The sequence below is a fragment of the Sorex fumeus genome, unplaced genomic scaffold, assembly GCF_029834395.1.
Source record: "Sorex fumeus unplaced genomic scaffold, SorFum_2.1 ptg000098l, whole genome shotgun sequence".
Taxonomy (NCBI): domain Eukaryota; kingdom Metazoa; phylum Chordata; class Mammalia; order Eulipotyphla; family Soricidae; genus Sorex; species Sorex fumeus.
The window spans coordinates 57,823,304-57,836,873 of NW_026606155.1; the positions used below are offsets into that span (position 1 = coordinate 57,823,304).

At 35.2% G+C, this 13,570-nt stretch overlaps 1 protein-coding gene across 2 annotated transcripts in view; it reads right to left on the reverse strand.

Annotated features, from left to right (window-relative positions):
- The window catches only part of MIPOL1 (mirror-image polydactyly 1), a 304,969-nt gene that overhangs the window by 253,123 nt on the left and 38,276 nt on the right, over positions 1–13,570 (reverse strand). The window contains exon 1 of one of the 2 annotated variants that reach the window (XM_056133808.1): positions 13,486–13,557. The exons of the other annotated variant lie outside the window; for it this stretch is intronic. The gene's annotated coding sequence lies outside the window, so the exon portion shown is untranslated. Of the gene's footprint in view, positions 1–13,485; positions 13,558–13,570 lie in introns of those variants that run through there. 2 annotated transcript variants of the gene reach the window in all.

Below are 13,570 nucleotides of genomic sequence, written 5' to 3' on the forward strand. Positions count from 1 at the left end.
ACTTGACTCTCCTTGTTTACTCAGCAGTTAAACACTTAATGAAACTTTTTTTTCCTCTGACCAGTCTAAAATTTCTAGTCTGCCTAAAAGTTACAAGTAATTCTAACATTTATTCTTTAAAATTAGACAATGCCTTTGAGACAGAATCGATTTCATTCCCCAATGCAGTAACACCAGGATTCTGAACATTTAAAACAGGAGATGCCACTCTCCCTACCGTTCTCCTTTCTTCCACAAAAGCCATATCATGGCAGAGTTTTTCTGGCAACTGGTGAACATTACTTTTTGCCCCATAATGCACCTTGATTTAATCACAAATTTGTGTACACTCAATATTAAATTAGGAGTAATTTAGAATGCCACCTCATATGTCACTGTAAATTCATAAGACATCAATTCTACACTTCCTCGACTGAGAAATGTCGATGATTTGTATTGAAAGTATTTAAAAGGCCAAAAGAGTATACCATATTTCTGAGAGTCAAGTATTTTATCATATAACTCAACATATACAATATAAGTGTTCTATAGCTGGATTTTCCTTAAGTCTTTCAAAACTGAGTCCCTGGCACATTCTCTTTCCTAAAAGAAATTCTTTCACTTACTGTGCTTCACATTACAGCCTACTTGAGCACCAGAAAACTCAAGTTCCTTAGAACCTGGGAAAGCAAGGAGAGGCTTAGGAGAAAAGTATGAGATAAACAAGGTCACATACTAGAGTTATCAAATTTTAAAATGCATATTCTATTTGAACCCACAGTTCTACTACCAACGTAGTATTTAGAAAAAAAGTGTAAGTAATATCTCATCTTTCTGTACAAAGAAGCAGTATTTATTTGTAAGAATAATTCTAGTTGTGATGGATTTTTTTCCTTTCCCCGAACTTATGAACTCTTTAAATTTCCAAATCACTTTTTATCATTAGATCTTGTTCAAAACTCACATCCCCAAAAGTTTTTAAGGAATAGCCCATTCAAAGCAAAAACTCTCATTAGGTTATGTACCCATGCTATTATTTCACACAAAATAATATTTGATTTATTTAACTGTTTTTGTTCATTCTTCTTTTAGGAGACTTGGGGAACACATCTGGTTGTGCTCAGGGGCTACTCCCATCTCTGTGCCTGGGGATTGCTCCTGGTGGTGCTCAGGGGACCAGAGACTAAGCCCTGGCCTGATGCATTGAATTATCTCTCTAGTACCTTATTTATTTGTTTTAAATATATCTCAGTCAATCATGTATATATGTGCATAATATGAAGACAGGTCTTTCTTTTTCTCCATCTGTATCCTTAAAAAAGTGATTGGCATACAGTAATGTATTTTCATAGACAGATAGGTGGACGGAATACTTAGCAGGAAAATAGATATACTACAAATGTTTATCAATAACAAAGGTCAAATAAGCTGTGATATAAACATACAGAATATAAATTTTGAACCACAAAGAGAAAAAAATAATATATACTATATGTGGGAGATTCAGTCAACAAATATATAAGTACCTATTAAGTGTCACACACTGCTCTAGGAGTAAAAATAATGAATAAGAAATTTCATACCCAAAAATATCATTAGATAAAATACACAAGTGTAGAATTAGATTAAAATATAAGAAAAAGTTAAATTACATATATATGCAATAATCTTTAAAAAGTATCATGTTTCTATTTTTCTGCAAGAAAAAATTACCTATGGCTATCCGAAAAAAAAAAAGGCCCAAGATTTGAGAAGGGAGAGTAAGGATAAAGAAAATGTTTATGCTTCACCTTATATCCATCTGCATGACTTTTTCACTGGCTAGCAATTTAACTTTATTTATTAGTAGTCTGGGAATTTAACAAAAATCTCGAAAGAATGCCACATTATATCTGATAGATTCAAAATGAATAGAAAGAAAGTAATGTCATTATTGCCTAGTTGACCTTTATATTTCATTAGGATTGTTTGATTGTTTACTTAGTTTAAGTAGAGTGAAAGGTTCAAGTTAAATTAAGATATGTCCAGAATTTTGTTGACTAGAAAATATAAAAAGAGGGTATTTCCTAAGAATTAAGTACATATTTCTTAGAATAATCATACTTCTTTGCTTATTTAGCTCTATTTACAGTAAGTTGAGTAACTAGAATTCCGAAGTTTAGAACATTTGAAATAAAAATAAGTTGTTGTATATTATAGTCATCATTTTGTGACATATCTGTTATATGCCTTACTAATCAAGAAAGCAGTAATAAAAAATTACTTCCCATCACTAAAATCTATAAAAGGACATCAAATTAAGATAAAATTAAATTTGGTATTTTAAACATATGGTTTTCATGCTTTCAAAACCTCCAGGACTAAATGGTAAGCTACTTCGAGCATTGTAAAAGTTTTCAGGGCTAGTTAAAAAGGAACTTTCAGAATGGGCATGACATTGCATAGCTCTCTGATAAAAGTTTTTCACAAGCAAAACGTAAAACAACTATTATTTTCAGAGGGCTAATCAGATACAGGATTTTCTAAAACAGCCTAAAACACTCCGCCCCAGGTCAAACTAAATGAAATCTCTTAATCAAGCAGAGAACAAAATACAAAAACAAAATCAGCTTATAGAATAGTTTCTCTACGAACAAACAGCCTGTTTTCATAAGACTCATGTGGGTGCCAAGTTCTGATGCAATGACAAAACTCTTTCACACAAAGACTTCACATTTCTGGACAACCATGTGAACTTCTTGGCAAGTCAAAGGTAAAGTATTAGAGCAAGTTAAATTGATCTAATTACAACTGGCATGAATAGCCAATTGCAATAAAATAAAAGCTACTTAAAATGTAAAAGAGTAAAAAAAAATAAAAATACAATGTAAAAGAGTAAAAATAATTACGTGTGGTCTTAATACATCATGCATCATAACGCTAATAGCTTTACTAAAAAGTCTATTTAATAATGTGCTAAAGTTCATATAGGGTAAGTACTAATAAAAACATTAACAAATAATAGCATATATGAGAATATACAGTAACAAGTTACCTTTTGCATCCTGAATATAACAGGAACTCATACATTGTATAATTAATACAATGTTTATCTATATCATTTTCTAAGATTACAGTATACAATATATCCAGTGTAAAATCACATGAAAATTCCATTTTACTTAAATTGGAATGTCAAGAGACAAAATCTAGGGTGTAAAATACAATTACAAAATCTTTCAAGAGTAAAATAAATATTAGGCTTCTGGTTCTAATTTTTTGTTCAATATTAAGAAAGGTCAGTCTTACTAATCTGAGCAATTACAAAAGTTCATAAAATTTTCTGAGTCACTTTTAATAACTGTCTTCATTAATGAATAGTAACAAGAATATGGTACTAAAGTAGATATCTCTTGGCTGTTGTAGAATAAGATTAGAGTACATAAAGGAAAAACATAAAAAGCCAAACTACAGATATTTTCTTCAATAAAATTTTTCAACAGTATTTCTTCAATACTCTTCTTGCATTTAAAAATTATTAGCTCATTTAAACTGTAAATATATCTGAATGTTGGATGATCCCTTCTTTTACTATACACTATAGAGGTCTTAGGTCTTAAGATGTATATTTGAACTAAAAATGCTTCAGAAATGCATTCTATCAAAACTCCCAAATAACAGTAAGTGAACTAAAAATATTTACAAATTAGTAATTAAGCAGTAAACTGATTAGCATATTAAGTTAAGCAGTATATGATGTTAATTTATAAACATTCTCAAATAACTAATGGTATACATTAACGATTTTCATCTAAAATAGAAATACTACTTGTTTTCAAGAAAACTTCCTCTCTAGGATTGCTTACTTACAAATTTAATATAATTCCTATGAAATTGTACATAATTTAGCATTCTACACTAATTATATAAGAAAACCTTTTTCTACATGGCAAACAGAATAAAGAGAAAACAAATTTATTTTATATCATAAATAATAAAACTATTACAAAGCATCAAACAATATAAGGACTTTCCTAAGAGGTATTATCATGGGCTGTGCAGACAGAATATGGGGGTTTAGGTAAAATTAGATACTACCATCAACCATAAAGGATAATGATGAAGCTGCACGATACATATACTGGGGTTCATTAATCTTTTCTCTTAATGTATTTTGCAATTTTCCTTAAATATATTGTAAAATAGTAACAGCATTTTTCTAGAAGTCACCTATCTTTCACATTACTAGCAATGAACTAGTAATTATCATATATTACTAAGAGTATCTCGCCCACATGGCAAAGCCTGTCAAGCTACCCGTGATGTATTAAATATGCCAAACACAGTAACAACAAGTCTCACGATGGAGACATTACTGGGCCTGCTCGGGCAAATTGATGAACAATGGGAGGACAGTGCTACAGTGCTATTTAGTACACAACATTCAAATAAACATCATATATCATATAGTATATTATCATGATCTCAAAATCCCATCTCATGCCTGGCAAATATACACATAATATATCATGCAACAATAATGTACATCTTCACAAATTGTGCATCATTCACATACATATACACACATAGGCCTCACATAGATGCTGTACTCCATGTCATTCAAAAGTCTTACAAATGTCACCTAAGCATTCTCTCCAAATACAGAGTATCAGCTGAAGGAATTTTATTTATTGATATGCTTTAGAATTAGGGCAGGATACAGCAGCTAAGGCATTTGCCTTGCACATGGACAATCCAGGTTTAATCCCTGGTATCCCATATGGTCCCCAGAGTACTGCCAAGAGTAATTCCTGAGTATAGAGCCAGAAGTAACTCCCCAGGTGTGACCCAAAAAGAAAACAAAAGCTTAAGAATTGTTTTTTACCCTTAGATCTAACCACTTCCTAAAAGTAATACCTTCTGTTATCAGTGACTTTGTGCTTATGGGTGACAGGGTAGGTATACTGTTATTTTCAGTCTTGGTCAGTACACATTTCCTATCCATACTCCTCACATGCCATCTGTTGCACTTTTAAGCAACAGCCTAGTTACCTCTCTACTACCACAGACTTGCAATATAAGTAACTTATGATTATCATTTGTTAGAATCTGTTTTAGAAGAAAATTATTTCCATTGCTGGAATGTTTCCCATCTCTACAAAAATCAATGTCCTTGTATTACAACAATACTTTTTCAAATTAATCAAAGATGGTGACTTACAGAGAAGCAGTATGAGCAGAAATAGTGCCAATGACTACACCAACATGTCTCAAAAGTTTTTCACCTTTCACCACTTAATAAGCTAAGATGCCAACCCAACCAAAATAATTAAACATTTGTTAGACCAGCTTCCCCATACATACTACGAAGTTTTAAAATATGGACTGAAACTAAATCTTTAATAGTTTTAAAACACAGAGAAGCTTCAGAGGAAAACAAAAGAAATATTCACAGTTCAAAATCAAACCGAAACAATGTGTAGACAAGCAATCCATGGCAATGCTAAGACCGAACAGCTTGAAGATTAAGAGTTTAAGCAAACTTTCTCCTCCCATAAATGGAAATCAGATAATCTAGAAACACCCATACATTATCTTAGATATAGGGCACCCACTAAATTAGGTGGAACAGAGATCAAAACCAAGAGCCTTTGCCATAGTGGGTTAAGGAATCCAAATCTGTATTTCAATCAACTAGCATAAAGCTCGTTAGCAAACCAAGACCACAGAGTCCATTCAAAATACGGAAGGGAAATAAAATGCAGGGCATGAACTCAATTCCTTTTCCAGATAATTTCTTTTGAAAATAAGCTCAGGAACTGGGAAGATGGCCCTAAGGGCAGGAATATATTTTTGGCATGCGCAGGTCCCCCTGGCTTCGATCCCCAGCACTGTAGCCTCCTGAAAACTGCTCTGAATGGCCCCCCACTCAACCACTGGGGAGGCTGGCAGGGGAAGAGGTGGGGTGGGGTGAATGAGCGAGGAATATAATGACAACAACAAAAAGGACAAAAGCTCATCGACATAAAAAGTGAGAAATTTGTGGCAAGAGGGGAGAAAGTACAGAAAAGAGCAATAAGGATGCTCATTTGAACTAGAGAAAACAAAACTATTTAAAATGAATTTTCAAAGTAAGTAAAAAATTCTAATTCCCAGGAGCCATAAAAATAACAGAGCAGGTAGGGTACCTGCTTTACACATTCTAATCTGGGTTTGATTCTGAAACCCCAAAAGGTCCCCAGAGGCCCCATCAGAAGTGATCCTCAAGCACAGAACCAGGAGTAAATCTTGAGCACAGCCAAAATTTCAATTTCCAAAATTTATTTGATTAAGCAATTTAATACAATAAATGAAGTGAAGAAAACTACAAGAATAATTAAGAAAGAAGAGTATGAATTTTGTCTATTATTCTTGTTTGGGATTGAATATATGATAAATATCTAGAAAAGGTAAGGTAAGGTAAAGGCCCTCCCGTTGATCGTCGATTTGCTCGAGCGGGCCCAGTAACGTCTCCATTGGAGACTTTGTTGTTACTGTGTCTGGCATATCGAATACTCTCGGTAGCTTGCCGGGCTCTCCGAGAGGGGCGGAGGAATCGAACTCGGGTCGGCCATGTTGGCCGCGTGTAAGGTGAACGCCCTACCGCTGTGCTAGACAAAAATAAATAAGATTTATTTATTTTTAGCAATAAGCTATGCAGCATTTAGTACCAATATGACCATGGTCACAGTCACAGTCACGGTCCTCCCGTTGTTCATCGATTTGCTCAAGCAGGCCCAGTAACATCTCCACCGTGAGAATTCTTGTTACTGTGTCTGGCATATCGAGTATGTCACGGGGAGCTTGCCAGGCTTTGTCATGCAGGGGAGATACTCTCGGTAGCTTGCCGGGCTCTCCGAGGGGGCGGAGGAATAGAACTCGGCTCGGCCATATTGGCTGCGTGCAAGGCAAATGCCCTACCGCTGTGCTATAGCTCCAGCCCATAAGAACCTACTAAACTATATATTTTTCTTGAATCAACAGGACTGTATTGGACAGAGAAGATAATAGAAAGTAAACATAATGGTGGGAAAGCTCCACCCTTGAAGTAGTTACTTGATGGGTCTCCCTCCAGTCATTCTCCCCCTCTATTAGGAAGGGTTGAGCTGCTGCTAAAATGTATTCTTCCCAGTCACTTTGTGCATTCTTATAATCTGAATGCAAAATGAAGTTCAAGCAAGTGGATGTCCTCCAACAAGCTATGAAAGAAGAAAGTAAAGTGGCAGTCATTGTCTGCTTTCAGCATCTGAGGTTTGACAGAAGGAAAGTGTGGCGTTAGAGACTCTAGAGTCTGATGTCTATTATGAGGTTCCTAGATGTGACAATCACTTAGGGGTCAGCAGCAACAGTAGAAGTAGTAACAGTTTTCTACAGATTGATTATAATAACATCAGAGGCACTAAACAGCGCTCCGGAACTCTGTTCTAGCACTTAAAATAATTTTTGTATGATTAATCCCTCTATTACCTTCTGTTAGAATTGCCTAGATTTTTCTTTTATGTGCCACAGGTAAAATATTTGTATCTTCCACATCTTTGATAGCAGGGAGTCAAAAAATTACAATAAAACTGGAGTGGGGGGATATCAGGAATCAGCAATACATATATACATATGTGTATATTATGCATATACACATATATATGCATATAGATAAAAACATGGGTGGACTCACACACGCGCACATATATACACACCGCGCACGTATAAACACACACATACACACACATATGTGGGGGAGCACACCCAGAAATGCTCGAGACAATCTTAATTCTGTAATCAAGGAGTGAAGGGCTAAGGGGACCACACGAGGTGCCAAGGATGGCCAGGTGCAATGCAAATGCCCTACCCACTGTACTATCACTCTGGCCCCAGAAACAGGCATATTTTCAAAGAATTGGACAGAGTATCATAACAACTCTTCCAGAAATCTGGCTCTTTAGGGAAAAAAGCAAATGAAATGCTCTGGAGATAGATAATGGCAGAGGCTGCACATCACCGCAAACAAACTTAAAGGCACTGATTTATACTCTTAAAATAATTCAGTTGGTGTTGGTGGGAATGTCGACTGGTTCAGCCCTTCTGGAAAACAGTATGGACGATTCTCAAAAAATTAGAAATTGAGCTCCCATTTGACCCAGCAATACCACTCCTGGGAATATATCCCAGAGAGGCAAAAATGTATAGTCGAAGTGACATCTGCACTTGTTTGTTCATTGCAGCACTCTTTACAATAGCCAGAAACTGGAAGAAACCTGAATGCCCAAGAACAGATGACTCGTTAAAGAAACTTTGGTACATCTACACGATGGAGTACTATGTAGCTGTTAGAAAAGATGAAGTCGTGAAATTTACATATAAGTGGTACAACATGGAAAGTATCATGCTAAGCGAAATGAGTCAGAAAGAGGGGGATAGACATAGAAAGATTGCACTCATCTGAGGGATATAAAGTAACAAAATATGAGATTAATACCCAAGAATAGCTGCGATCAGCACCAGGAGGATTACTCCATAGCTTAGTGGCCAGCCGGGCATTCTCGAGGAAAGGGCAGCTCAGATAGAGAAGGGAACACCAAATAAAGGGTGTTTAGAGGATCCTCCCAGGAGGGGAGATGCATGTCGAAAGTAGACTATGGACTGAACATGTTTGCCACTCAATGCCTCTTTTGCAGACCACAACACCCAAAAGGAGAGAGAGAACACAGGGGATTGCCCTGCCACAGAGGCGGGGGGGGGGGTGGGGGGATGGGAGTGGGGGGGATATTATCCATGGTGGTGGAAAATGGGCACTGGTGGAGGGATGGGTATCTGATCATTGTATAATCGAAACCCAAGCACAAAAAATGGTAAATCTACAACTGTACCTCATGGTGTTTCACTAATAAAAAAAAATAAATAATAATTCAGTTGGTAAATTATGTAATAAAAACATTGAAGACATTAAGATATGAGTTTTACTTCCATATCACTATATAATGAGTATTATAAACCAAAATGCACTATGAAAAATATATAAATAGAACAGAGGCTTAATAAAAAAACATTTCAGACAGCAATCATGATTCTCGCCACTACTGCTTTCTATTTAGGTGCCATGATAAAAACACATGTATCATGTAATGAATTCAACCTGTTTAGTTTCACCTTTCATACTTTCACATACATATATATACTACAATACTGCTCATAGTTTATAGCTGAAAGTTGAAATTGACAGTAATACTAGTATTTTCACCACCACACCGGATTGAACTAAAATAATTTTCATTTTAAAATTAACTTTGATGCACTTTTTTCTTTTTGGTGTTTTGTTTGGGGCCACACCAGGGAGTGCTCAGTCCTTGTTCCTGGCTCTTTGTTCAAGGATCATTCTTGGCAGAGCTCAGAGGACCATGCAGGGTCCCAGGCAAGTACCTTACTTGCTGTACTATCTCTCCATTGTGCCCCATGATGCACAATTTTAAAATGCATTCTCTTTAAGTGTACACTTGAAATTTAATTATCTGCACCTTAAATGGAGGGTGAGTAAGCAAGGGGGAGATACTTTTCTCCACTTTCACTCAGCAACAGAACTTTTTCACTCCTAGTCCTTCACATACTCTCCAATCCTAGCACTGCCCTTCTCCCTAGCACACCTAAATCCCATCCTGAGGAGTTTGAGGCTGAAGGTACTTGCCTACTTGCCTTGCATTCAGAAAACCAATACATACAGTCTTCCAGCACCACCAGGGGTCATTCTTGAACAGAACCAGGAAAGTCCCTGAGCACAGGTGTGACCCAACATTACCCCCAAACCATGACCACAACCATACACACACAAATGCAGGAGCTCTGAGTTCATAGCTCTGTAAGCAGTGAATAGTCTAGATCTACCTTGGCAGATCTTCAGCTGGGTACAGAGCTCTAAGCAAAAAATAGAAAAGAGCGGGGCTGGAAAGATAGTACAAAGAGCTGGAGAGCACTCAAAGGACTGGAGTACATGCTTTGCATGCGTGTCTGGAGAGTTGACCCAGGGCATGTCCCCTGAGAACCACCGGAGCAATCCCAGAGCACAAAGCTACCCCAGAGCACCTGAACACTATTGGTATGTGGTCCAAAAGCAAACAAAACAGAAAATAAGTTTTCTGGTTTGGCCTCAACTATACTGTCATAGTAAATGATTAAAAATCAGTATTAACTTAATTCTGACTTATTGCATTAATATGCATTGACACTATGCCAATCAGTACTCTTCAACTCAGCTGAGCTCCTCACAATATTCTTCTGCATTTGATTTGCCACTTACCATAAAGATTGCAGGAGTTATTCATGTCGTTATAAAAAAAACTTGAGTCATTTTCTTTCTATTGCTCAGTATATTACATAGTATTACATGACACAATGGATTTTGCTCATTCATTCAATTGTCACCATTAGTAGATCACTTGGGTTGTCTGCTATTATAAATAAAAATAGCAATGAATGTACTAATAAAAATATTTTTGCACCAAGTTTTTTAGCTTATGTTTTCAATTCTCTTGGATAAATATTATTGCCTTATATTAACTTTATAAAAGATTGCCAAATAATTTTGTAAAGTCTGCCATTTTTCACATTTGCCAGTCATGGAGAGCTCTAGATTACATTCACCCTAGTCCATATACACACATTTTTATTATTTGTTGTGACTAATATATTACAAAACTGGAATAGACAAAAATATTTAACCTTCTCAGGCATGTTTCTATACTTTTGGGGAAAGAGAGCAGAGAGAGAATCTGTGCCACACTTGGCCATTTTCAAGGGATATTTCTGGCTTTATGCTCAGAAATGATCCCTTGGTGGTACTTTAGGGAGCTCATGTGATGCCAGAGACTCAAATTATGGTTGGCTGTATCCAAAGCAAGTGCTTACCTCCTGAACTATCTCTCTGGCCTCCTAAGCAGGCTTTGGAAATAATGGACAGACAAAATTGTTTCCAGGTGTATAATACAATATTATGATGGTAGACATATCTACTGGGACTGAGTACTCCAAAAATCACTGTCATCATACATAATTACAATTAACTTTTTTCTTGTGATAAGAACTTCTAAGACATACTCTCTCTAAATATTTTCTGTACTGAACTAATTTGTAATATATACTGAAAACTGACTGTATGTGCAGATCTAATTTGGAGGCTATTATTGTGTTCCATGTCTATCTTTTCACTAATACCAAATGACTTCATTACATAAGTTTTTGCAGACATGCTGAAATTAAGTAGTATGAGTTTTACAATATGGTCCTTCATAAATTTTACTTGACATTGACCAAAGCAACCCCATATGAGTATCAGATGGGTCTGTAAATTTCCTTTTAAAAATCACTCTGGAATTCTGATGAAAACAGATTAATTGAAAAACAATTAAAATCTTAACCAGTCCATAAATATGGTACATCTGCTTATAAATTTCTTCAAGACATTCAAATTCTATAATATATAATGAGATATATCTTCTATGAGGTTCTTATCTCAGCAATGTTTTATAGTTTTTGGTGTAAAAGTCTTGTATATATTTTAAAAATTACCCCCAAGTATTTAATGGTTTGGTGCTATTGTGAATGCAATTTTTATTTTATTTTTCCAATATTCTTTGTGATGTACAGAATACAATTGGTTTTTATATGCAAACCTTGATTCTTAAAACCTCACTAAATTAAAAGTTCTACTCATTTTATTATAAAAGTTTTCAAAAAGGATTTTCTACAGATAAAATAGTTGTTTGCTAATAAAAACATTTTCATTTCTTCATTCCCAGTCCCAATGCCTTTATTCCTATAAAGTTAAGTAATTAAGACAGTGTGATATTGCTACAAGGATACAGAAATAGACTCGAAATAAAAATTCCACAAAAAAAGTCAACAATCAGCCCTCCCATCCCCACAGACACCCATAATTTATGGCAAATGCTCAACTGTGGTGAGGTAAGCTAGTCTTTCCAGTAAAAAATATTGGGAAAATATGACATTCATATTAAAAAGATTACCCCCATTCCTACTTTATACCATAGTGAGAAATTAGAGCTAAACCAATATTCTAAATGTAAAATCTAAAGGAAATTAAGCAAAAAAAAACAAAAAAAAAGTTTCTAAATTACTTTTGATGGGCAAAGATTTCTCAAGAAGGATACAAAAAAACACTGTGAAAATGTCACTGTGAGAATGAAAAGACAAACAATAGATTACAAATATTTACAACAGATTTAACTGATAAAGGACTCATCTACGAAACACATTTTTAGAAGTGTTGACAAATCTATATAATAAGAACAATAATTTTCTTTAAAAAGTGTGTATATACAAACATCTACCAAAATATTTTTGGACAAAAGAAGACAAAACAAAAAGAGAGGAAAGAAAAAAAACGAAGAAAAAGGTTGGGTCTTAGGAATGAGGCTCAGTAGTAGAGCACTTGCTTGTAAAACCCCAGGTTGGATTCCTAGTAACACAGACACAGGTGCACATATACTTACACGTACAGAGAGTGCCATGTCCTTAGACTTTTTAAAAATGTTAATTTGTATATATCCTAAATATATACAAATTATACTAATATATACTAATAAGCATGTACAAGTTTCCAGAATTCCTAAATCTCAAATAAGTATAAAAGCCCTAACAAGAAGTCACACAATACACATACACATTATCAGTACTGCTATGACTAAAAGGACTCAAGACAAATTGGCAGAGAAGATGCAAAACAACAGGAACTCTTGCAACCTTTCTCCATCATGTATATAAAATCTGGATAATAAAATGATAGCAGAATTCAAGGCCTAATCCAATTAAGTGAAACTGGGGAACAATGGACTCCAGAAACACTAAAGACAGCCTTAATCTTTAAAAAATAATTTAGTAGTCCTTAGGATCTCTCATTACAAAACCATATATTCCACCTAAGAATGCTACTTAAGTCAATTTAAAAAGTCAGAAGCAAGAAATCTGAATTTAAATAGGGTCCTAAGCCAAAAATATCAAAAAATGGTTGTTGTCTTCAAGGCAGTTCCTCTAGGTCCTAGCCTCAGGACACTATTCTTAAGCAGAAATTAATTATTACTTCCGGTCATAATCAGCAGAGATACTGTCATAATCTGGAAGTCACTAGAGAGTGATAAACTAATACAGACATTCAATACAGCATTGTTTAAGGAGAACATTTAACATTACTGTGGACTGGCAGATTCACCTATCCTCAGCAATCATCACCATAATAGGAAGGTAAGAAATGCACAAAACATGTTAGATGCTGTCAATGAATCAAATAAGAAGGGCAGTCATAAGAAGAAGAGCTGATTGATAAGGCAACAACATGCTCGCAGAAGTTAATTCAGGAAGAATTACTGTAATCGCATGCTGAATTATGTCCTTTGAACACACTAACAAAAAAATCTACATTTTTTAGACAGTGTAGACAGCTGTACCACATGAGCCGTATCATTCTCAGCAAAAAGCGTAACATACCTGAAATGGAGTCACCAGGAAAAATTATGTGTGTCTCTTACTAACTCCAAAGCAGAAGGTACCATATTTTTTAACCTGAAATTTG